At 40.9% G+C, this 26,499-nt stretch overlaps 1 long non-coding RNA gene across 1 annotated transcript; it reads right to left on the reverse strand.

Annotated features, from left to right (window-relative positions):
- Positions 1-15,335: 15,335 nt before the first annotated feature.
- On the reverse strand, positions 15,336-24,362 carry LOC102959648. The gene is made up of 4 exons (XR_446892.3): positions 24,230-24,362; positions 18,593-18,728; positions 17,899-18,055; positions 15,336-15,470 (listed from the first exon to the last, which is right to left on the reverse strand). It is a non-coding gene; the product is annotated as an uncharacterized LOC102959648 (long non-coding RNA).
- Positions 24,363-26,499: the final 2,137 nt, after the last annotated feature.

Here is a 26,499-nt window from a genome sequence, read left to right on the forward strand (position 1 = left end):
TGGCAGTGCCTTTGGGGAGATGTGGGTGACTTCCTTCAAAAATGATCACTTCTATATTGGAGAAAACCCCTTCCATCAGTCTTGCTACAGGTTTATGAAGCTAAGCCTTTCCAGTCATGTGATTTTGATAGTTACCAAAGACGAAACAATTATTTAAGCAAAGCCCAGTATCTAAGACACTAATACTCCTTGGAAATATAGGTGTGGGGCAGGGTAAAGCGATTGTCTTTCAGGCTAAGTTGATGGCCTAGAAATCTTTTATTGTGTATGATTTTTTGGTGTAATTTTTGATTTTATTGTATAAGATCCATTTCTTAAATTTACCTGACAAAATTCACTGGAGACTTTTAAAAAACAGATTTCTAGTCCCCTATCTTGGTGATTGGTCTATAAGTCTGCAGAGAAGTGGCGTATTGCCCCCTTTTCAATTTCCCCAGAAGACCGATCTGATTATATGGGAGTGAATCCTTTGTGCTGCCAGGGCTATGCTCTAACAAGCAAGGGAGCCTCAGATTTTGTCACTGGAAAACATATCTGGGATTCCTTGATTTCCACCTGGGGATTCAAGTGCATTGAAAGTTTTCTTTCTGACACTGAAGGACAGCAATTTCTTGATACTTGAATTTCCTTGATTTCCTAGATCAAGGGAAAGTCTTCCTATTGAGGAAAGGGGTCACTCAAGCCCTTGCTGGATCCAATGTGTATAAGTAAATGAAACAAACCCAAACCTCTTGTTAATCAGATACATCACCAGCATAGCATTTTAAACTTGAATATGTGAACTGCAGACACACACAAATCAACCCATGTTTTTCAGCTTTCCAGCTCTAACAGGACTTGATCTATGTCTTGTTAACTCTGCCCAATTAGGAAATGAAGAATGGGGTGAAGAGATCACCCTGACACCTGGGAAAGAAAATCCTCCAGCAGGAATCTACAAGTGTTGCCTTTTCCCAATTTCCATTTCTCAACGAGAAACTCCTAAAAACTGGCTGCAAATTAAGGATTACAATAAGGGGTAATTCATTAAATAAATTTTAGTGTTTTCATTCAATATTATGATGCAATCCTTATAATGATAATACTTATAGATAATCGGTAATGGCACAGGAAAAGACAATATAATATTCGGTAAGAGAGCAAAATGTAGGACTACAGAACCACATGTTGCATAATTTCAACAGTTACACATAAACACATAATCATATATGCAGACACATGATAAAGGTATAGGTATAAAAATATAATTTTACTTTTTTACAAAGAGATGGGCTACAAATGACTTCTATTTTATTCCTTAGATCTTTTCTTCTCTTGGGCTCTTTTTTTCCCTATAAATTTTTATTTCTAAAGGAAAACATAGTACCTTTGCACAGCTATAATACTGAATAGAATGTCTGATTATACTTTATAATCCCAGTCATAAATGTAACTTTTAGGAGTCAGCATTTATGATATTCAGAATTACAGCCTATATTAGGTAACAAGAACTCCTAAGTTGATGATGCTATGTAAGTGACCAGTTTTCCTAATACGTACATTATTTCATATATATATATATATATATATATATATATATATATATATATGAACACATACATGTATACATTTCTTACATACGTATGTATACATAAAGATGTATATATTTACTTCAGCTCCTTTCACCTATTTTTTAAAACATATCTATGGCATTTTAAAAATTATTTTTAAATTTACATCCAAGTTAGCATATAGTGCAACAATGATTTCAATAGATTCCTTAATGCCCCTTACCCATTTAGCCTATCCCCCCTCCCACAACCCCTCCAGCAACCCTGTTTGTTCTCTATATTTAAGGGTCCTTATGTTTTTGTTCCCTCCCTGTTTTTATATTATTTTTGCTCCCCTTCCTTTATGTTCATGTTTTGTATCTTAAATTCCTCATATGAGTGAAGTCATATGATATTTGTCTAATTTTGCTTAGCGTCATAGCCTCCAGTTCCATCACGTAGTTGCAAATGGCAAGATTTCATTCTTTTGGATTGCTGAGTAATACTCCTTTGTATATATATACCACATCTTTATCCATTCATCTGTCAATGGACATTTGGGCTCTTTCCATACTTTGGCTATTGTCGATAGCACTGCTATAAACATTGGGGTGCATGTGCCCCTTCAAAACAGCATACCTGTATCCCTTGGATAAATACTCAGTAGTGCTGGGTATTGCAGGGTAGTTCTATTTTTAATTTTTTGAGGAACCTCCATATTGTTTTCCAGAGTGGCCGCACCAGTCTGCATTCCCACCAGCAGTGCAAAAGAGATTCTCTTTCTCCGTATCCTCTAAGGTCTTTTTTTCTTACTGAAATTTGACATACCTCTAGTATTGTTCAGAATAAAAAGAAATAACTCAAGGTGATAGAGGTGCAAATTACTTCCAAGTTAAGTAAAATAACTTAAATCATATTAAGAAGCATGTTTTTCCAATTATGGCTCTGAAATTTGTGCGTTCCCACTCTGTGTGAGGCCATCTGCCATTAGTAACTATTAATAATACTGCTCCCAGGGAACTTCAAGAAAAGTTTTATAGCCAATGACACAAGGACCCCTAAGAAAGTTCAGGAACACCCCGCACCATGTGGTCGATCCAGATCAGAACCCCAAGGCAGGGCAGGCAAAGAAGTTAAAAAGATGACTTAATAACCAATTAAAAAAAATTGTGGTGGTATTTTTTACAGTAGTTTTCAATATAGAGAATACCTTTGGGATAAAATGTTGAGTCCAGAGAAGAGACGGAGACAGAGACCAGCAGGTAAAAGTTACTGCAGGGTTCATATTTGGGCCCAGCCCAGTCTACGGAAGAACTTTCTAACAATCAAAGCTTCTGAGGAGGGCAGCTCTCTAGCCAGAGCTCAGGCTGATGCTGCAGGATCATTTGCCCAGGATGCCAGTAAGCTGGTGGCTGCCTGCAGCAGACAAACGTGGTGTTGAGTAGCATGTAAGCTCTGGGACCCTGTGCTTTCAGATTCACAAAGTTGAGATTTTATTTGATCAAGCAAACAGGACAGGCATGACTACTCGCATCATCCGGATGAGCAATTTGAAGCTCAGAGACATTTACTGAAGGCCCAAAGTCACACAGCTGGAGTGGCAGAACCACGCACCGTCAGTGCTGGGAGCACTGGCTCGTGCACTCAAATACCAAGGCCGATGTACACAGCCAGGATGCCAATAACTCAAAGATCCAGGGAGACAGACCCTTGAGGGGTAAACAGGAAGGAAAAATGGCGGCTTCCCCTCAACCTTTGGCGTCTGTGACTGGATTACACTCCGCAGGGAGCTTTCTCTTGTGTCATCTGACACACAGTTTGCCAGGAAAAAAGAGTCGCAGCTGAAGCCACAGTCCAATCCGAAGTTCTGTTTTCTGAGAGGCACTCTGAACTCCCCCAGAGGGCTCAGGGAGACTCCTCCAGGAGGCAGCCCTACTTGTCTTCACTTGGTCTGAGGTTGGGGGTGGGAGCTGCTGAAACAAGAAGGGGCAGACCATGTGTTTCCAGTTGGATGAAGAAAAGCTTGATGCCCCGAGTGAGAACATGAGCCTGCCATAAGGGAAGTAGGAACCTACTGCCTCTGTTTCCAGAAAAAAAGGCTGCTGACAGCTATGAGGCTCCTTAGAAAATTTATGAAGCATTCCTGACCAAAAACAACAACAACAACAACAACAACAACAACAACAACAACAACAAAAACAAGCCCAGGAGCAGAGGAGAAGACTAGAGAGGAGGGGTGGTCATCTCCATTCTTGGGTTTCTGGCAGTTTGGCCCCAGACTGTAGTTGTTGTTATTGTTTTTTTTTTTTGCTGCTGTTCTGCCAACAAGAGGAATCAGGGCACAGGTGGTGGAGAGAGAGGAAAACAAAATCAGATAAAATAAATCTGGGAGCACTAGATAGATTTCTTTTTCTTCAGAGAACTTCCATGGCTTTAACACTGTATTAGCTGTGGGCTCAACCTGGGTGGCTCAGTCTGTTAAGAGTCTGACTCTTGGTTTCAGCTCAGGTCACAATGTCACGGTTGCGGAGATCGAGGCCTTTATCAGACTCTGCACTGAGCCTCCTTGGGATTCTCTCTCTCCTTGTCTTTCTGCCCCTGCCCTGCTCACTCTCTCTGTATCTCTCTCTCAAAAGAAATAAACAAACATTAAAAAATATAGTGTACTGAGAATTCTGATTTTCCATGATTGGTGATTTCATTCAAGCGAAGTCTAAGAAGAAATAAAAATCATTCGATTAATATTTATTGAGCATGCAGCATGTGACAGGTACTCTCTAGAACATTTTCCACATGTTGGTTCACATCAGCCTCTTGAAGATCATATGAGATGGCTTTTATTATCATTATGCTTATTTTACAGATGAGGAAACAGACACAAAGAAGGTTCCTCAGCCAGTCCCAGGTTTTAGACTAAATTTACTATTGATTAAATAGTAGAGCGGAGATTCAAACTTGAGCAGTCTCACTCAGAGCCCAAGTTACACCGGACTGCAGGACTGCGCTAATAGCCCAGATGAGGGAATTAAATGCTCAAGAAAGGTTATGTAACTTGCCCAAAGTTACACATGAATGAAATTGACCTTAAAACTCTTGTATTCTAGGATGAGGTCGGACAATTGTCCCCTGGCCTAAAAAGAATATCCTGGACTAGTGCTCACAAATCACAACCATTAGCATTTCGTGAAGCTTCTTGAACAAAATGTCTTAGGAAAAATTGATGTAGATGATGAGCCAAACATTTACTGGACATCTACAGTGAGTCAGGCCCTCACTGCATCAGCCATTGTCCTAAATTATGGATCGCTCTCAATCAACTTGGGAAACGGTATTTTTATGTCCTTACTCATGGAAAGTAAGCACGATATTTGAGGTCACAGACCCAGTTAACAGTAGAGAAAGATGAATCAGCTCTCCTGAATCAGCTCAGGTCCCTCCACTTCACATTTCAATTTACCTCTTGCAATGGAAAAGAGAGTTCTTGAAACACAATTTCTAAAGCATTTAAACGTGAGTCTTAACACTTTGACCTTAACAGAGGCTGATAAAATTTTTTGAAATGTCCTAGCCTTTAAAAATTAATTAAATGGAGCTCATAAATGGGATAAGCCTGACTCTACAATAATGAGATGTTTTACTCTCCCTCATATAATTTTACTGATGCTTGCCATCACTTTTCATGAAAACAATGTCCTTCTTCTCAAGGAAGCAAGTTGGTTTCTCTAAGGTATGGTTTCCATGTTACCTTCTCATAGACACTGAGGAACCCAAAATCCAGAGACTAAGTAAAATTGGTGGAGGCAAGCCTTTTCAAAAGGAATAGAACAGATTCATTTTTTTAATCAAAATGAGCCTCTGGAGATAGATAGATAGATAGATAGATAGATAGATAAGATAGATAATAGGAAGGAAGGAAGGAAGGAAGGAAGGAAGGAAGGAAGGAAGGAAGGAAGGAAGGAAAAAAGAAAGAAAAATATGGATCACACAAGTAGCTGTTGCTATGGTAGGATCGAACTCAGCCAGTCCTTGGCACTTAAGGAATTACCAATGTCACAGGGATAGTTTCAGTAAAGCTCTGAAGTCAGTCAGCAGCACAAGGAATTCTGTGATGTCAAGACAGTGTAAAACAGCAGTCTGTTTTCAGAAGAATTGGACTTGACCGGAAGCCACCTACTCATGCTAGAATGGCAAGAGATTCACTGGCAGACACCTGGATATTCAGAGATGCCGAGCCTTGGGGTGACCTCGCCATACAGACTGAGATAGAAAATAAGACCTTGTGGGATTCTGTTAAAAGTTCATCAGTGAGAGAAAGTCCCTGCTTTACCTAAATAGCCCTGATACTTTTTGTTGACTATTACTATTAACGGAAGCTCCTCAATTCAATCAAAAGGCATGCTTTCTACAAAGACAGTTTAGATTATTTCTTAGGTTTTTCCACCAGTCACATTTATAACCTCCAGTGGGAATGGAGCATTAAAGGTCATTACGGTGAGGCACCGGCCAAATCACTGACGATCAATCAGGCACACATTCTCTATGTTCCTTATACACCACTTTGCACCCTCTCAGTCTCCCACATCGAGACCCAATCCTCATCTTCAGTTCTCTCCTGAGATGCTTAAATAAAGGAGAACTTTGAGAAAGCAAGATGTGAGAGAAGAAAATCAGCAATGAAGGGGCAGCCTTCATTTCTCATTCACTTACTAATTCATTGCAGATTGAATAAATGAACCTCTCATTGTAAGATTCCGGGACACTTGTCAGTTTAAGGGACTAATAGTCTATGGGGGTGGGGCAAAAGATTTTGAAGGGTTTCTTTATTAACTTTCTAACATAAAAAGTTCTCTTGGCTGTAGAATTAGCATGTGCATCTTACAGACTTTTATGAGAATTGAGACATTAGGATATTTCAAGAAAGGGTGGAAAAGCACACAAATGATTCCATTAGTAGTAGGCTCAGTATATAACTGGCTGAGCAGTTGTAGCTAGAGCTCAGGTTATTCGCCAATTCTCTTGACAGAACTTATTTAAGGATTACCGCAGCCTGATTCACGTATTTTCCTTGATCATTTGAACTAATCATGTATACCTCATTCAGGAAGCTTCAGAGAGATGGTCAGATGATACAAGGAATCAAGAGTGGCAGCTCATCTCTGTGCCACCATGAAGAGTTGATGAGTTTAAAATGAACCACTGTGGGGTCACTAAATTTGGGGATTGCTTTGCTCATGACAATACTGGTTGAGTCTCTGACCTACACCTTAATTTTGTCCAGAAAGCACTTGTAGGAAAACACTTGTGATTTGTATTTGATGTCCAAGATGGACTTTATAGATAAACCACATGTTTATTCACCACACAAGACTCAATCAAGCAACAGAAAATCCCCCATATCAAAAGCCTCTGTATGGTCACCACTGATTCAAAATATTGCAGTGAGGACAGAAGCCAGAGGAGACTGACTCTTGTGAACAAGTTAAACAAGCTGAAGTCATGAATGCACATGAACATATGTAAACACACACACACACACACACACACACACACACACACACACACTTGCCCTCAGTGGTATTGGGGCTTCACCTGCCTTGCAAGGTACAAATACAGGCAGAGTACAGCAGACTAGAGCAGCCTTTCTACCGCCTTACAGGCAACCCCAAATCCAGCACCCCTAATTCATCCCCTATCACAACACACATTGCCATTGGCCACACAACTGCCATACATGGAAATATGTGCATTACCTGCCTTGACTTTTCCTTTCCCCACCTTCCTTCCTATATCCCCCGTGGTTACTGGTTATAAATCCTAAAATCTGTATCAAATTTTTCCACTTTATCCTACATCCATCCATCTTTATAAGTAACCTGCTAATTCTGGCCACCATAACTTCCTACCTAAATTAGCCTTCTGACTATTCACCTTGCCTCTATTCTAAGAGATTTGTATGTCCAGTTTGCTACACAAGACTTTTGCTGAATTCTGATGCACAGGAACACAAAGAAGCAAACCTGCAGTCTTGCTGTAGTTAGAAAACAATCCACCACAGGTGCCTGGATGGCTCAGTCATTTAAGCTTCTGACTTAGACTCATGTCATGATCTCGTGGTCAGTGAGTCAGAGCCCCATGTCGGGCTCTGTGTTGATAGCTCAGAGCCTGGATTCTGTGTATCCCTCTCTCTCTGTTCCTTTCCTACTCATGCTCTTTCTCTCTCTCTCAAAAATAAAACAACACTAAAATAGAAAAAAAAAAAAAGAAAAGGAAAGGAAAGAAAGGAAAAAAGCAACCCACCAGGAGGAGGAGGCAGAGGCCCACTGCAGGGAACTCATGAAGGCCTTAGGAGGCATGGTGAATTGATACCGAGAATCTAAATCATATTTCACCTGGGAGCACATTCCAATATTGGTAAAACCTAGAGTCTGAGAACCAGTCTGGACTGTTGGCAGAAAGCTACAGTTCCATAGTTGATAGATAGACTAGCAGCCATTTCTGCTTTTTTACACTGCTGGAGTGACAAGGTTGGGGGTTTGGTGGACACCAAACCATAACCATTTTCCACCAAAAAAGGAAAGAAAAAAAGGAAGAAAAGGAGGGAAGGAAGGAAAGAAGGAAGGAAGGAAGGAAGGAAGGAAGGAAGGAAGGAAGGAAAGGAAAGGAAAGAAGACAAGAGAAGAGTATCGCTTGGAGAGAAGATCAAAGTTATGGGGCGCCTGGATGGCTCAATGGGTTGGGCGTCTGACTTCGGCTCAGGTCATGATCTCACAGTTTGTGGGTTTGAGCCCTGCACTGGGCTCTGTGCTGACAGCTCAGAACCTGGAGCCTGCTTCAGATTCTGTGTCTCCCTCTCTCTCTGCCCCTCCCCCACTCACACTCTGTCTCTCAAAAATAAATAAATGTAAAAAAAAATTTAAAAAAAGATCAAAGCTAAGATGAACATCTGTGAAAAAAAAATAAAATTTAATTTTTAACTTTTTTCTGGGGGTGAAGAAACCAGAGACACCAGGATTTCAGTAGAAAGCCATGGAGAATCACACCATGGCAGCAGGGGCTAGCCAAGAGAGACTGAATCTTACCAACGCTAAAACCCAGACAAAACCAGATCAGTCCCTGATAAGACTAACATGGTCTGCTCCCCATCCTATGATCCTAACAGAAGAAAAGGGAAACTTCTCTTTTGGAAACAATCATTTGTATTCTCTGAATTATTTTCTATGTTGTTTAGCATATAATAGAAGATTGTTAAACATGTGAAGATGGCCAATACAAAGACCTATGATGAAGCCATATAATTAAAATAATATGACATTAACATAAGGAAAAACCAACTAATGGATCAGAATGGAGACACCAGAAAGACACTGATAAATATAAGTCAACACATTTATGGCAAAGATCACTCAATAAAGAAAAAGGGAAACTGATCTTACCAATAAGTAATCCTATGTCAACTGCATGGCCACAGAGAAAAGTCATGGGTATATGTATCTTTACTTTTATGTTATATCACACACAAAAATCTATTCAAGATGCATTATACATCGAAATGTGGAAGATAAAGTATTAGTTTATAAGAAAATATAGGAAAACATTTTTGATGACTTTGATGTAGTCTGGTTTTCTTAAACCAGTCCCTCAAGAGTTCTGAGCAGCAGTAACTATACAGGAATAAATTACAGTCAAGAGGCTCTATACATTAAAAGGCACCCCTAGGATCGTGAAAAGTCAAATCACATATAGGAAAATATATGTATGTATGACCAATGACTCAGCCAGATTTGATATACAACAACAAATATAACAAAAAACAAAAACTTCCAAAAATCAGTAAGAAAAAGACAGGAAACAGAATAAAATACAAAAGATTTGAATAAATAATTTGCAAAAAAGAGATACGGACATCCAAATGAACAACAAACTTTAGTAGTAATCATGGAAACACTAAAATCAGTATGTAATTATATTCCATAATCAAAAGATAAAATGAAAAAATGGAAAATATCAAGTGTTGGTATATGTGTAGTAACCAAAACTCTTATTTACTACTGAAGAGAGTATAAATTGGTAGAATTACTTTGTAAAAATATTTAGTAGTATCTACTAAAGCTGGGCACAACTGCCTTCAGCATTGGATATGGGTCCTCATGTTGACCAAATGACAAAGAAGAGAAGATTTATGGAAGGATAACTCATACTAATCTCAAATTATATAACTTCAAATAATTCACAAACAAATACAATATGAAAGAAACTCAAAAACATAATATTGAAAAAAGATGGGTATAAAAAAAGGATGTAGAATTAGATTCCATTTATACAAACTTTATATGAGGTTTAAAGCAAGTAAAATTAACTTATGCTATTTAAAGTCAAAACAGGTTATCCTAAGGGAAGGAACTGACTACTGACTACGGTGGGGCGGCTACGAATCAAGCCTATGGGGAGCTGCTAATGTTCTTTTCTTGACTAGAATGCTGGCTACACAGGTGTGTTCATTTATGAAAATCCTACAAGCAGCACAGTAACAATATGGACACTTTTCAATGTATACTTAAAAAAATTCTTTGGTGGAAAGAAGAGATGGATAGGAGTCATTGGAGAAAAAAATAATTTTTACAAAGTCTGGTAAGAGTTAACTGTCTTCTTTGGGAGCAGCTCTGGGAAAGCTGGCAAGGTTAAAAATCAAGAGATAAGAGTCCCTAACTTAGGTACTCTTACATTTATATGTATTTAACAGGTTGGCTGTTGATAATAATGATGTCATTCCCTGTTTCGAATACCATCATATTTCCCAGTGTAACAATAGTGCACTAAGAGAAAATGATAATGGACTTGTCATAATGGATCCCAACAGTGCATTGTTCAGGACACATGCCAAGAAAATGACAAATCATCCATTCCCATCTTGTATAAAAGGAGCAACATAACAAATATCACAACTCCCTCACAACATGCTAGTGAAATTCTACCGTGAATTGATGAGAGAGCAAATGTTTAAGATTCAAGGCAAGTCTGTTTGGGAAGTCAGATTCTTTGGTCTAGTCAGAGACGTGATGCTCAAAAGGAAAAAGGAAATCAAACATGGCATTTAAAGACTGAGTCCCAAATGGCATGGACATAGAGGAGACTAAAAAGGAAGAATGACTCATCACATCCTGTTAAATGCACTAAGAACCACAAGGTGGACTTAGGTCTCATAAAAGGGAGGGAAAAATGGCTCTAGATATCCTTTCCTCTCCCAACAGTCCCTAGCTTGGCAAATCCCTAATCTTGTTTAAAGGTTAACTCAAATATCAATTCCTTATACCATCACTCCTTCCCTCTCCCACAGACGATAGTTGACTTCTCACCCATTTTTGTTCTCCCAGGACTTTGCACAATCTTCATTATACTTATTATGCACTTATCACTCTATAAATTGCATTTTTTGTGTCTGCATAGCTGTCTACTTCCTCTACTATGTAATTATGTAACCTCGGGGGCAAAGGCTACATCTTAACAATAGCACAATCACTTAAGATGTTTTAATAGTTTTATTACAAAAGGAATACATACACATGGGGAAAAAATCAAAACAGCACAGACAAATATAAAAGGAATGGATAAACAATTCCTCCCCATGATCTAGGCCCATAGTCAGAAAACTTTTCTTGCAAAGGGCCATATCGGAAGTATTTTAGGTGTTGCAGTGACATACAGTCACTGTCCTAGCTACTCAAATCTGCCGGTGCATCAAAAAACAGCTAAAGATGATATGCAAAAACAAATGAATGTGGTTGTGTTCCAATCAAACTTTACTTTGTAAAACAAGCAGCAAACCAAATTTGTTCCAGGGGACATAGGCTGCCCGCCCCTGTAGTGCGCAATGGTCTCATGTCCCAAATTAACAACTGTTAAAAGTTTCATATAAAATGTGTTGTTAGTTGAGTGTACCCTTTATGCAGCCCTGCTAAACAAAATGCACCTTTTAAAGACAGCAAAAATACACAGTGATTGACCTGTGCTAGTTTCTTCAAAGAGAAAAAAAAAAATCCCAAGTCACTTTGTTTTTCGCCATAAAGAAGAACAAGTGTATGTGGTTAGGTAAGCTACCAACCACCTTTGTTGAGCATCTACAGAGTCAAAAAAGAAAACAAACACATCCAAGTCTTTGGTGCCCCCACATCTCCTCAAATGTACAGTTTTCACTAGGAATGAAATTACTAATTCTAGTTGTATGCCCAGATGTGCCTATAAAATTAACCCTCTGGACATCTAAATTACAACATAAACTCTAAGCTATGTTTAGGCTAGGCTTTCGTGGCCTGCCAGAATCTAACCACGAGGGTGAATACTGTTTCAAAAGTAAAACCCATTCCAAGACAAAGGAAAAAAAATCGAAATACCTTTCTCTTTGTAAAGTCAGAAGTCACATGCACACACCTTCAAAAGAGGACTGTGGTGGCTACTGGTTACCCTGTGCCCCACAATCTGGCATATGTGTCGGGACTTTTAGTAGTAAGACATGGTACCTATGAAAAGAAAACTAGAACTTATACCAACACTTAAAAAAAAAAAAACAACAACTCATGAGTAGGAAAAGTTCTAGTCAATGTAAGATCAAGTTCTACTCTGGAACTTGTCAAAACACTGATGAATTACAAGTTCTACATGGTCACTGGATTTCCTCAGTTTCTCACTCTGCCTCTGATTCTCTCTTTGGTTCTCTTGGTCTCCATGCTTCTGACATAGCCTCTTTGCCCCGCTCCCGCTCCCTCTCCCTCCCTTCTGCTCCTCCCTCTCTCTCACTTTGGTTCTATCATAGTCTTTTGGTCTTTCTCTTTCTCTACCTCAGCCCCTCTCTACCTTCTCTTTCTCTCTCCCTTTGTCTGAGGTTGCCTTTGATCTAAACAATTCAATCAGCCACATTCTTTTCCACAGCCATGTGACACCTTCTAATGACTCACATTCATGGGTAAGGAGTTTCAGGTAGAATATGAATGCCTGACTCACAATGCATACATATGGTTAACGGTGTGCAGTGTAAGTGTGTGTATGTATTTGAATATGTACGTATAGGTAAACACGTAGATGAATATCAAGATCAAGGGAATGTCTGAGATTTAAATTGAGATACATTTTTTCTTTGTTGGGATTACAGGTCACCAGAATGTCTAGTGTATTGTATACAGTCTTGGTGCAAGTAACTCTGTCTCTTTTCTAATTAAAGAAACTGATGAGAAAAGGCCCAGAATGTCTGCTATCACACAATCAAGAAGAAAAAACACAAAGTGACCTTACCACCTCTTTCATCAAAACTATCTACGAACACTAGTTATTGGAGAGAGGTTTTCTGGGGTCAAATTTAGGTTCCTTGAATGAAGCATAATGAAGCTTATAAGGTTCATAATCTTTTCTGTTAAGTTTAAAATATTTTGGGGGGTGCCTGGGTGACTCAGTTGGTTAAACGTCTGACTCCTGATTTTGGCCTAGGTCATGATCACACAGTTTGTGAGTCAGTCCCCTGTTAGGCTCCACACTGATAGCACAGAGCCTTCTAGGAATTCTCTCTCCCGCTCTCTCTGCCCCTACCCCACTCATGCTTTCTCTCTCTGTCTCAAAATAAATAAACTTAAAAAAATTAATTAAAAAAATAAAATATTTTAAGTAACAGAAATAGCATATATTCATAGAAGAAACACCAAAAACCCCACAATTTAAATGATAGTTAAAAAGTCATAATCAATGATAATATTTTAGTCCTATTTTTCCAAATTTTTCTACATTTTATTTCTTTTACAAAAATAGAATTGTATTCAACAAAGTATACTGAGCCTCTATTATGTACCAGATGCCCTGTTATATATTTAAGATATATACACAACAGGCAAAGATTTCTACCTTCATGGAACTTAAAATCCTACTATTTTAAAATTTTATGTTTTTAACTTTTGCTTTGCTGTGTAAATTTGCTAAGACATTAAATACAGGTCTACAATACATTTAATGGCTGTATAATATTTTATTACATTCATGCACAAGGTCATGGGTATTCTTGCTTTTGAGGACCAAGAAAAGTCCAAAAAAAAAAAAACAAACAAAATCCAAAATCACCCAGCAAGAATTTAGCAAGTATTCGCTCTCAGTGAATAGGTATAAATGCTGTGAGGGATATATAGAAAAAAGAACAAAAACACTTTTTAAAGATAAGAAAGCGGAGACACATGGGTGGTTCAGTCAACTAAGTGGATGACACTTGATTTGGGGTTAGGTTATGATCTCATGGCTGTGAGCTCGAGCCCCATGTCAAGCTCCACACTAGGTATGGAGCCTGCTTAAGATCCTCTCTCTCTCTCTCTCTCTCTCTCTCTCTCTTCTCTCTCTCTTCTCTCTTCTCTCTCTCTTTCTCTCTCTTCCTCCCTCCCTCCCTGTCTCTCATTTGCTGGCATGCATGTGGGCACTCTTTCTCTCTAAAAAAAAAAAAAAAAGAGAGAGAGAGAGATGACCTCAGTGCTCTAAGACGTGAAAATGGACAAAGGAGACAGCATAATTACAGATGAGAGATAATATATATTACATATCTGCTAAGTGGACATTGTGGACATTAGATATACTATGATGAGTGTTATTAACTGAATGACAGTAACAACAATAAATAATAATAATAATAATAGATCTAATGTTTATTACTATGTGCCAGGTACTGTGTTAAGGGCTATATGTTCACCAACCCATTTACGACTGTAACAACCCTTTAAGAGGGGTTAAGAAGAATATTTTTACATATGAGGAAATAGAGGCATAGAGTAAGTTATTTTCATGAAGTCACAGAGCTAATAAATGATAAAAGCGGTATTTCAAACCCAAGAAGCCTTTTCCAAAGTCTTTGCTACTGATCAATATGTTATAGTGAAAAGAGTACACCGTATTTTATCCTTAGAACACAAATCTTGTTTATGTGGATAACCAAGAAAGATGGTACCAAGATGGTCCCACTACAAAATGGGAATGTTAACTACAAAATTACCAAACTACAAAATGAAGTATTTGTTTCAACAGTAGAAAAACTGCTTCCCAGGGAAAAATATTGTCTTTCCTCTTTCTGACACCTTATGTGTACATTATCATCTGTCCACCAGCCTGTTTCAGAGGGTCTTACCCCACTGTATTCAGATTCCTTTGAGAAGTTATTGAAAGCTGTGGACCTCAATTCTTTCCAGAAAAAAAAAAAAAAGTACACACAATGTGTAGGCAAGCTCAGAAAGTTCATGGAAGCCTACAGAAGAATCCTCTAGGGAAATGTTTTTCAAACTTTAGTGTTAATAAGAATCATTTGGAGGTTATTAAAACATAAATATCCTTGCTCACTCCCCTACACCCATCAACAGAATGAACACTAATTCTACAGGCAAAATTTACTTAAAATACCACAGATTATTTAAATGTGGGGCCTGAGGACCATCCCTGAATGTAGTTTTGGTTGCCAGTTGGAGAACCCAAGGCTGCCCAGTTCAATATCCCTCCACCTACCCAGCAACATGAAGGGCAGGACGAGTACCGAGTAGAGCAGCGTTTCCAAACCAGAGTGACAAAAGTGCCTTGATTCTAATCTAGAGAGTGTGGGAAGTGAAGAGTTAAACAGAAGACCTTTGACCTTTCAAACAGGCAAGCCCTGGGTCAGATGACCCATGAGTTTGGGTTCCCGTGTCCTCTCTCATCCTAATTAGGGAAGATGCCTAGAACCATCAAGCCTTCAGCTATTGGGAAGCCTTCAGCTATTGGGCACAGCATGACTGGCCAATTACCTGATGACACGTCTCAGTAGCCTCATGTTGAAGTGAGTGTCCATGTTGTCCATGATGTCTCTCTAGGGTCAGCAGCCAGCAGGAAGAATCAAACGCCATCTTCCACGTATTCATTCTTCCTGGAGAGCAAGCTGGAGATGGTATGTTGGTGTCGCTACATGTGGCATGCATAGGAATGGGTGGACATCATGAAAAGAAGAAAAAGAGGTCAACAACCTGAGAACAGACTAATGTGGAAAGGAACACAAGTAGATTTTTCTCTTCATGCCAAGGGTCCTCCTTACCATCACTTGAACTGACTCATGAATTCCCTAAGAAACTTCAAAATGAACCCATAAAAAAGGGCAGTGTGACAGAGGAAAGAACTCTGGAGTCAAAGTCAGAACAAAACTCGAATCCCTGGTTTACCACCTTTCAGCTAGGTAATTTGTGGCAGCTTTCTCTTGAAGACCCAGCAGGGACTGGACTTTGGTCCTCTCAACTCTGACCCTGAAATTCAGCATTTGTTGGTAGCTGAAACCCTATGCCTCCTGAGAAGCATACTTTGTAGAAATATGGAAGAAGGATGCTTACCACAGAAGGAACTCAACCAGGAAGACTGGTGAAGACTGAACCAAACCAGTCTGTGCCAAGGTGGACCCCAGTGCTGACCTGACCTTTCACCAACTTTCTTCCTCATTATAACACTAAAAAATCACACCCAAACGTGGAGATTTAACAAGATTTAACAAGACATGCAGTGCATGATGAAGCATGTCCTGCCCACTGCACCTGTATGCCAACCTCCTGTATCTCTCCCCACTCTACATGCTTGGATGTCAATTCTTTCCCACCAGCCTCTAGCAACTTTCCTTAGCCTCTGCTCTGAGAGCCAGCCTGAAGGATCCTCTCCTTTGTTCTGTCACCCTTGTGCCTGAGCACAAGCCCCAATAAAAGCCTTGCCTGGAACTCCCATTTATTCTGTACTAACACTACAAGGAGTTCGGTAGTTCTGTAGTAACTCCCAAGGAGCCCAGTCAGTAACACTCTGAGCCTCACTTTCCACAATGGTAGAATGGGGATAATACCTATTTCACAGGGTTGTTGTAAGGATTAAATTAAATAACAGTGATGTTCTGCAATGTGCTCAAAAGACATGGTGACTTTTACTACCATTGTTAAAAGTCAGTTTCTGTTATGTCATGTAAACAGCGTATCTGGGTGGAACAGAGTTGCTCTCATGTTCAACAAACTCCCCCTTGGCCTTGTCTCCAACAGCCAGCCTCAATCAGATACAAGAAAAGCCAAAGAAGCCATTGATGTCTGATGTACAATTGTCAGCATAAAAAATAACACTTGTATCATTAGGCAATTGCACCTGACTTGAAGTAAATCTTATTGGCACCTTGTCTGGTCACTTTCTAAAGGCTAATGATGACCCCTCAATCACTCTCAACCACCTAACTTGCTCTAAAGCCCAGCACATATCACTTTTATCTGTTCTCCTGGACTCCAGGAACCCTGTGCCCACTGGTGGTCCCCAATGGGCAGGAATGCAGGCTTCAGGCAAAACATAGCTCACTCCTTAACCTATGGCAAAAAAGCCTGAGCAAGCCCAGGTATCCATGGAATTCTGTGTCCTACATTCTAGCCCCTCTTCTTCCAACACCTGGCATGTAAATCTCTCTGCTCAACCAGCCATCCCTTAGCTTCATTTCCCACAACGTGTAGGCAATAATACCTGTCCTTCTCATCTCTGAGGACTATGATGATAATAAACTGAAGTATATGACAAAATTCTTCCAGAGCGAAGCATTTTGAACAGGAAAAAGGCACATTACTGATATAAGGTAGTATAAACATACTCAGTAGATCTCAGCAGAAACAGAGACATGACAGCTTTGATGTACATGTAAAAGTACAGGTAGGATTTCCTACAAGAGTATTCAGGTCCTCTTATTCCCACCCGGATTTTAGAGTAAGCCCTATTCTTTCAGTATAACCTCATGTAGTAAGATTTCACCTTTGTTTCTTGCCAAGCTTCAACTATTGCCTCTGTAGGGGCCAACAGCCAGCTGCTCCCAAATGTGCTACATTGACATATTGATTATTTTAACTAAAAGTTATCTGAGAGACAACCAGCGTTAAAAGTACACTCTGATTGCCACCACCCCCGCCCCAACACCTGCATTCGTCTCCAGAAAGCAAGAAATCTCCAATGTGAATGGGAGGTAAAGACAATCTCTATCACCAGAGATAGGAAATTTGAGCCAAGGAGGTTTGAAACACAACCCTTGTTACTTTTTTACTATTTTACCATCCCAGTCCAAATTCTGTTTAGAATTCTTTACTAACTGCAGCTCCCATAGTTACATTTCTTTTCCTGTTACTTCCTCACAGATTTATTGCCACTTTGTTGAGAAAGTATAAAAACTGTCTGCCCCGGTCATTTCTTGAAGTCTCAATATCATTACTGTGCCTCTGTGTGCACTGTGTTATTTTTTTTTTATCCTGTTAATCCGCCTCATGTCAATTTAATTCCTAAACCAATTGGAAGCACGTTGGAGGAAAGAAGGAAACTTCTTCTTCTCCTACACACGCACCTGATCTGAGTGGAGTGTGCACTCTGCAGTGGCCATCATCTTCCAAGGAGTCTGGTCCCTCCTCACTGGCCACAGCTCTTCCAGGCCATCACCTCCGGCCATCGCAGGGATGACATGTGGCCAGTTTGCCTTTGGAGACACACGTGCATTCTTCATACTTTTGAGAGGTATGGGACAATAGTCAACATACACAGAGAGGAAAGTCATGGAATTTGTATATACATTTAAAGACATAAAGCAAAGTGGCAGTTGGGTAGCCTGGCTCAGGATGTCTCTGACAGAGTTTACTAAATACGACAGTCTCTGTTTTGAAAACTGTATTTGAGGAAAAAGTCAGGATAAAAAAAAAAGCAATGATATTCAAGATGAGATGTAAATGTGCAAATAAGGGCAATCGTATCTCCAAGGGACGGCATGGGTTTGTTTCTGTTTTTATTTTTGCTTTGGGGGAGACCGATTTTCAATTTCTCATTAGGCATGCAATATACCCATATTCATTCAAAACTGGTATTGTAGATTAAGGAATTTTAATCTGTCCTCTCCACATTTGCTCTTCAGTTCTTTTGCCTATCCCGAGCTATGGCTCTCTCACAACTCCCGTTTTAAAGTTCTCACTACTACTCATGATCCAATTTAAGTATCACCCTTGTCACAAGCCATCATAAGCACCCCAGCCAGAAGGCCCCCGTCTCACCTTTACTTCCCTAGCAGTCCTGCCATCAGATGACCTGCTTCTTCTACAGTCTCGTATAAAGGTTCATGACTTTCTACACCATCTCACACACACTTCTTTATCGGTATCCTGAACATACCAGGTGCTCAGCAAATACCTGTAGAATGAAAAGTTAATAAGACTATTTGCATAATGTTGTTAGTGTTGTCCCTGGCCCATAGTATTCCTTACATGTTAGCCATTACTGATACAAATAAGAAAACATTCTAAATACTTTTGTGCCTAATTCTACGGTTTTGTGTCCTATTCTATTCTATTCTATTCTATTCATATATTTTTTTAAGATAAAGATGTGAATCATCCCCAGGGTCAATTTTTAAAAAAAGCTTTTATTTAAATTCCAGTTAGTTAACAGACAGTGTAATGTTAGTTTCAGGTATACAATATAGTGATTCATCACTTCCATACAACACCTGGTGCTCAACCTTAATCCCCATCACCCATTTAACACATCCTCCAACCCACCTCCCCTATAGTCAATATTTAATGATATAGAAGGTACAAGCAAATTCCAAAAAGAAGCTTAATTCCTATTCTCAGATTACGCGTTTTGTAGCTAAAGACTGCATGCTTGCCAACACAAAAGTGATATAAAAAAAAACTAGTATGTCTTTATGTCTTACTAGGAAAACCAGTACCTGATTTAAATAGTGGGTTTCAAATTTCAGGAATTTCTGTACACATATATGTATGTGAATAAAAGGGAAATAGGTATTCCCTATCATGTGAAATAGAAGGTTTGCTCACTGTCAAGGACACAGATCAATGTATCATCCTTGTTTCCCCAAAACTTTACTCACAAGTACAAAGAGCTCAATACCCTCAAATGGAAGACACTAAAACATCGCCTCTGACCTGGGTGGAGCTCCGGAGAAAAAGCTGACTATGTGTCATCAGAAAGCAGAAAGCACATAGTCTATATTCCTAGAGAGGAGATTCAAACCAGTCCATCTGCCTCCACATCTTATACTTTCTTCCTCTACAGCGTCTTGCTTTCCATGTCACAATGCACTAGCCTTCATAATTAGGGCCAGAGCCTGATCAGAAAAGAAAAACTATAACTTTGTTAAAGAAAGTCAATTCTACTAAAATTTAAAATGTCAACTGAAAAAAAAAAAAAAAAACCTTGTACAAATGATCACCAAACCTGGTTTTCACAGCCAATGTCCAGCTAAAATCAGATTTCTTGTTGATTCAGAAATGAATGAACTAAGACTAGAACTCAAAATTTTCCTATGAACTTGTGCTCAGTGAATCACTCAAGTGTTGACTTTTAAGGCTCTCTGAAGACGAAGAAAGGGGCGCCTGGGTGGTTTAGTCTGTTGAGTGTTCGCCTCTTGGTTTCGGCTCAGGTCACGATCTCAGGGTTTGTTGGTTTGAGCCCCATGTCAGCCTGTTTGGGATTCTCTTATTTCCCTTTATCTCTGCCCCACCTCTCCTTGCTTGGTTTGTCTCTCAAAATAAATTGAAAAATAAACTTTAAAGATGAAGAGGACAGTATGAGAACAATGTAATCACTACTGGAACTAAGGAATGAAATTTGCCAGGTATGTATTAAAAGCATTCCTTTTTCTCAAGATGGAGCATCCATAACCAGGATGTGCCTCTTCCTGAACTCCTCTGAAGTTAATTCATGACGCATAATTTTACAAACAGATCTTAACAGCCTCGGATTTCTATGGCCTACATTAAAATCCACAAGGCAGGCATTAATTTGGGAGTCAGATCAAAAATGTTTCCAAATTGTGCTCTGTCCCTGACACTCACGTAAGAGCCTGAACACGTGACTTATTCTTTCTGAACGATGGTTTCCTAGTTGGTGTAACATAAGTGATCATTTAAGCCTCACAAAATTTGTGAATTTTTTTTAAATGACGAATATAATGCATTTTCAAACAAAATACTGTCCTGGTTTAATTGCCAAGGCTGTGTTGATACATGTCAGGTCTAAAAACTGCTGAAGGAGAAGACATACATGTCAAAAAACCAGATGGTCATGCAATTTGATAAATGCAACATTAATATCATCATAATGGCATAAGTTATGTATGCAGAGGACTGTCTGAGCAAAGTTGCCAGTGAGAAAGAGAAGGGGGTAAGAAACTGAAACATACACTTATATTCAGCATAAAAATGTGAGGAAAAGATATTAACGCTTACCACATACTTACCAAGAATTTCATCGGGATTAATGAACTAGTACTAGTTAGCATTTTGAAACTCGGTGGAACAAAGAATAATACACACAACACACCCCACCAGGCAGTGAACAGAATCATATAAAGTCAGATCATGTATAAAATAAGTTGTGTAGAAGCAATACGTTCCTGCTCCTGACAAATGATCTGTTCGGCATCTTGCATGCTACACTATTCCCTCATTTGGTCCAAATCTTGCCATGGTTCTCATCAAAAAAGTCTTGCCTGTATGCCAAAGCTGCAAATGTCAATACCTGAATTTAAATAATGGCTCAAAATCTTGAAAATTCCTCTGAACTCACTCTCTCAGTCCCTCTCTCTCTGTCTCATACGTGCACACACACACAGACACACACATATACATAATAAAGGACTGATCACGTGCAAGGCAAAAGGTACATCCTCAAATGGCTGTCCCAAGAGCATCAGCAAAATGCACAGAAAGTAGACAGGAAGAAGAGGAAAAGGAGGTAAGAAAACCATTCAGAATTTTTGGAAAGTTATGTGGGCAGTCTATAATCAGCATACCTTTGATTCAGGTGTTAGTATAACCATTAGTCTTTCTACGGCTTTTAGCTAAAGATCGGAAAGAGACAGATCCAGAGGATGTGTGACACCTATGCCCCACTTCTTTCTGGGGGGAGGAAATCAAAGTGGCAAATCATGACCTTCTGATTTTGTTTTCATATTTGGGGTTGATGAACTGTTGTTCCCTTTAATGATCTGAGAGAAAGAAAAGTGTTGGAAGTAGCAGCGACACACGTGTTTAGGACTTGACAACAACAATGCCCTTTCATGTGCCTCAAGATGTGTCATTCTGTCGATTAATCCTGATTGGCACTGACCTTGCTTTACAGATGAGAAATCGAAAGTCAGATTTATGTCAATTTGCCCAAGGTACGTGACAAATAAATAGGGCTAGAATTCAAATCTCCCCTCTGTTTTTCATTTCACCAAGTTGCTTCCATTTGAGAGGTTACTTCTGATTCTACGCACTCCAATTCACAAAAATAGTAAGTTTATCTCCCCCAAGATGCTGAAACAGATATATCTGGCTAGATGAAACTGATTATTACCTCTGCTCCTGAGGACAGAGAGAGAGAGAGAGAGAGAGAGAGAGAGAGCGAGCGAAGGTATGGGGTGTGTGGGGGGTTAAGATTAAGAAATGACAGACTTCAATCAAGAGAAAGCTCACGAGTTAGCAGACTTTGAGTGCTCAAACATTGACAGCCACCATACCTATTACTACAATAAGTAACCTTAGTAGACTTCCTTCCTGCACATAACCCATCCAAGATTTGAAAAACATTGTCCCTATATGACTTGTAATCATCTGCATCTGACCATGCTTGCAACACACACACACACACACACACACACACACAAACACACACACACAGGCAATACATCTTAGTAAGTCCTTACATACACAAGTATCTGGTTTGCCAAAGATGCATTTTCCCCTCTCTCATTCTGTTTGAAATCTTTCAGGACGAGGTAAGGGATAATTTGCAGCTTGGATAACAATATGTATTTCTAGACCAAAGTTCTTTACTTCGTATTGGATGTGTTTGAAACTTCCCCTTTACAGCCAGAAATTCTGAGTTAACTACTTGAAGAAGGAAGAAAGTTTTTAAAATTTCAAATTTAAGCAGAATGAATAATTTTAGTGGTAATGATACTAAGGATGTGCGATTGTTAAAGGCAGGGAGAGCAAAGGTCTCCAGGAGCTCCATGGAAATTATCTCTGCTGCAACTGTTGAAGTAAACGTGTATATGAACAACATATGAACCAGAACCTGTGTCCTCAAGGCTAGACACTAGGGTATTCTAGATGCTCTCAGGACAGGGCTATGAAATACTAAATGTTGTTACTGTGATGTGCATCAATACATTTAAAAAAAAATGTTTAACGTTTATTTTTTGAAAGAGAAGAGGGTGTGAGCCAGGGAGGGGCAGAGAGAGAGAGAGAATCCCATGCAGGGAGAATCCCAGCAGGCTCCATGCTGCCAGCACAGAACCCAATGTGGGGCTTGAACTCATGAACCATGAGATCATAATCTGAGCGGAAATCAAGAGTGGGACGCTTAACCAACTGAGGCCCCTGCATCAGTACATTCTAAACCCATGTCCCACAGAATTCCTAATGAACAGAAAAATCTGTTCAATACTTGTAAGATTCAGAAAAATCTTACAATACTCGAAACTTCCATTTCAGAAGCTCGCAATGTGCCTAACTAAAGTACCAAGTCTCTGGGAAGGCTTCTGGCAATTATTCTACAAATGAAAACACAGTAGTAGGTGCTAACCAGGATAATCTGTGCATATTTCAAAGAGCAATCTCTCTGTTTCCTGATTAAATCCACCACTCACTTATGTTTATTTTTGGTGTGCCCTTGTTCCTAATGTTCTCAATGTCTGCTTGATGGTAGCCTAGAAAACTTTCACACACTTTGTTAATGGTCTTCAATCTTAAACACCAAAGCTGTTGTTTTCTCTGCCCACGAGTTTCCAGGTTCACTTTAAATCGACAGCTCTGACACTGAGGAGTGGCAGATTTCTTCCCCAAATTCTAAAACGTCCTCTGACATGGCCAAAAGTCACTGGCTTTCATCCCAAGCCCACCACACATACTGTCCCCAGTGTCAGCCTCCTGTGATCTATGGATCCCTTCACCTCATAAAGAAGGGTCAATCCTTTATGTATGCTCTTCACCAAAGGAGGGCACACAGTGGGGGAGGACAGGGGGCTGCTGTCACTGGTGTACTGATGTTTCTAGGACTGGAGCACACTGGAAAACAATCAACCATTCTCCAGCTGCAAAAGCCCCAGCTCTAAACATACACACACACACACACACACACACACACACACACACACGCGCGCGCGCGCTCTTAGAAGGTCGTGCAGACTCTCTCTGTAACTTACATCTATCTCCTGAATGCCCAGAGGGAGGGACTGCACCAAAGGACAAAGCCTGTCACTGCAGTTCTCCACTCTCAATTCCCTTACTAATAATTCATCTTGGACTTACTGGACCCATGAGTAAGTTTGCAGCAAGTACAAGGGAAATCCTTCCTGAGAATGTCAGACTGCCCTAAAAGTTAACCCTCTCACCCCCACATCCCAGGTACTTAATAACAAATCCACTCTTTGTCTGGGCTTCAGACCATGGTGACAGAGTGTAGGATTTACCTGCTAACTCAGAAGTTTCTTGCAGGGTTAGGGCTTGGAGAAGATCGAGGGCCCGGGGGAATGGAAACATTTTGGAGGTGATACAGCTCCTGGCAGGAGTCCGGCAGTGGTTTCTTTCTGCACAGTTCCCAAGTCAGAAGCCTAATAGGCCCCTCCCCACCCGACGCACCAATACACTTTAGCGCTTACCCCCCTCACCCCTCACCTCTCCGATCGCGCCTCGCCGCCACTTCGGGACTAAAGACGCGGTGGTGGTCACCCAGGTGGAGTGGCCTTTGTGTGCGGACACCCGGTCACCGCCAACGTGCGGATCGTCAGCTCAGCTCCTCCAGCCCCGCAGCCCGTAGCTCTCGGTTACTCTAGCAGAAGAGTTCCAGGGTCCCGCTGAGCAAAGTCCCCCGGGGCTTTCTCGGCAGCTGGACTCCGGCTCCCCGCGCAAAGCCAGCCACTCTCCAGGAGGGGAGGGAGTGGCCGCAGCCCGGCCTCGCGGCTTCGGGCGAGGGCGTCTCCCGGGCGGGGCCCTGGGACCACGGGACACCTCCGGTGCCGCCGCCGCAGGAGCCCTGGGCGCCGAGGACCCACAGCCCCGCGCCGGCGAGGAGCGCGCTCCCTGGGCGGGGGAGCCGCCGCCGGCGCCCACTTTCCCCGTCGCGGGAGCGGAGAGCAGCGGAGAGCGGGCCGGAGCGGAGGCGGCGGCGCGGGGCCCTCAGCCGGCCGGCCGTGGGGGGCGGGCGCTCAGGACCCCAACTGCGTCCGAGTTGGGCCGCGGAGGGGGCGGGCGGAGGCGGCGCCGGGCGGGGCTCTCCGCTGGCCGGCCGGGGGGGCGGGTCGGGCGCTCAGGACCCGGACTGCGTCCGAGTTGGGCCGAGGAGGGGGCGGGCGGGGGCGGAGGCGGCGTCGCGCGTTGAATCCCGCGCGCCACGTGGGCGGGAGCCCGAGTCTGGCGACCCCGGCAGGCGCGGTCCCTGAGTGGCGGGGACTCCAAGTCCGCGCCCTGCTCTCCCCACGGCTGGGAGCGGGCTGGGAGCGCCTGGGACCCTCCCCTCCTGCTCTCCGCCTCTCCCTTTGTTCCCCTTGTGTCCTCTCCTCCTGGAGTCCAGATTTCCTCTGCAGCCAGGACTCTTGCCAGCGCCTTTGGCTGGAGAGGGATTGAGGGATTCCTTGTCTTTCCCTTTAGTCTCTGTCGGTTGGAACCTTGATCTAACCCAGAGCACAGGCAATGTATCTTGGCCTGGGACGGTCGCCAGAGGGACAGTAGAGGGAATGGTGTGCGGTTGTATGTGTGACGATAGATAGATAGATATTCCATCATCTATCTCTCCAATGGTGGTATGTGTATCTAGAGGTTTCTCCATCACTCGCCATGCTTTGCTCCCTTTTCGTGATCTATAACATTCATTCTAAACCCAGTCTTTTTGCATAACTCATTTGAAAGAGCACTTTGCTACTAGCCATGTTCTAAATGTTTTGTGAACATACCCTTCCACCTTCTTTAGGACAAGACAAAGTCCTGGGTGAAACAAAAAAGGAGCTCAGACTGTGGGCGTGGGACCATTTTGGCTTTTGCAAACTATTACAGTCCCGTGGCTTAGCACAAAATCCAAGATTTAATAGGAAATCAGGAATATGCTAGAGAAATGTATTGATTGCACCTGTTATAATAGTTGAGTAGGTTCACCGGTTCCTTGTATCAGTCTTTACCCTTCTAGTAAGAGACAAGCCTTCTGAAATCTTGGGATAAATTTTCATACAATTTGCAGCCTTATATTTGTTTATAAATCTGCCACTAATTTGCTGTGAGATCTCAGGAGTCATCAGCTTGGTTGCTTAAACTTGAAAATGAAAGGGTTGCAAATGGAGAACATTCCACAAAATAAAGGACCAATAGAATTAAAAATGTCATCATCCGGAAGGACAAAGAAATTGAAAAACTTCCCCCAGTTAAAGGAAATTTAGGAGACAAGAAAACAAATGGCACGATCCTGGATTGGTTCCTAGACCAGGAAAAGGACATTAGTGAATCAACTGGCAAAATTTGAATCAGGTCTACAAATCACCTGACAGTATTAAATAACATTTAATTTCCCAGTTTTGAAATTGTACTATGGTTGTATGTTTTTTATTTGTGGAAGCTGAATACAAAGTATACAATAATTTTACTTTTGCCACTTTTTGTAGTCTGGTACTATTTTCAAATGAAAGTGGAAAAAATGGCCTTAAAAAATATGACGAAATGATTAGATTAAATGACCTTTAAAACCTTTTGGAGACCAGAATTCTTCCACTGTGGGAGTATAATATAATATCTTCCAAACCAGCTCTCATGCTGCCGCTGTTATAAAGTTCAAATGGAGATTTTAGGGAGGAAAAAATGACTTCGGAAATTGCAAAGTATTTTTTAAATTCTAAAACTTTTCAAATTGACAGTTTATTTTTAGAAGGGTGAAATGCCTTCAGATTCCTGCACAGCCTTCA

Source organism: Panthera tigris, chromosome D2 (assembly GCF_018350195.1).
Source record: "Panthera tigris isolate Pti1 chromosome D2, P.tigris_Pti1_mat1.1, whole genome shotgun sequence".
Lineage (NCBI taxonomy): Eukaryota > Metazoa > Chordata > Mammalia > Carnivora > Felidae > Panthera > Panthera tigris.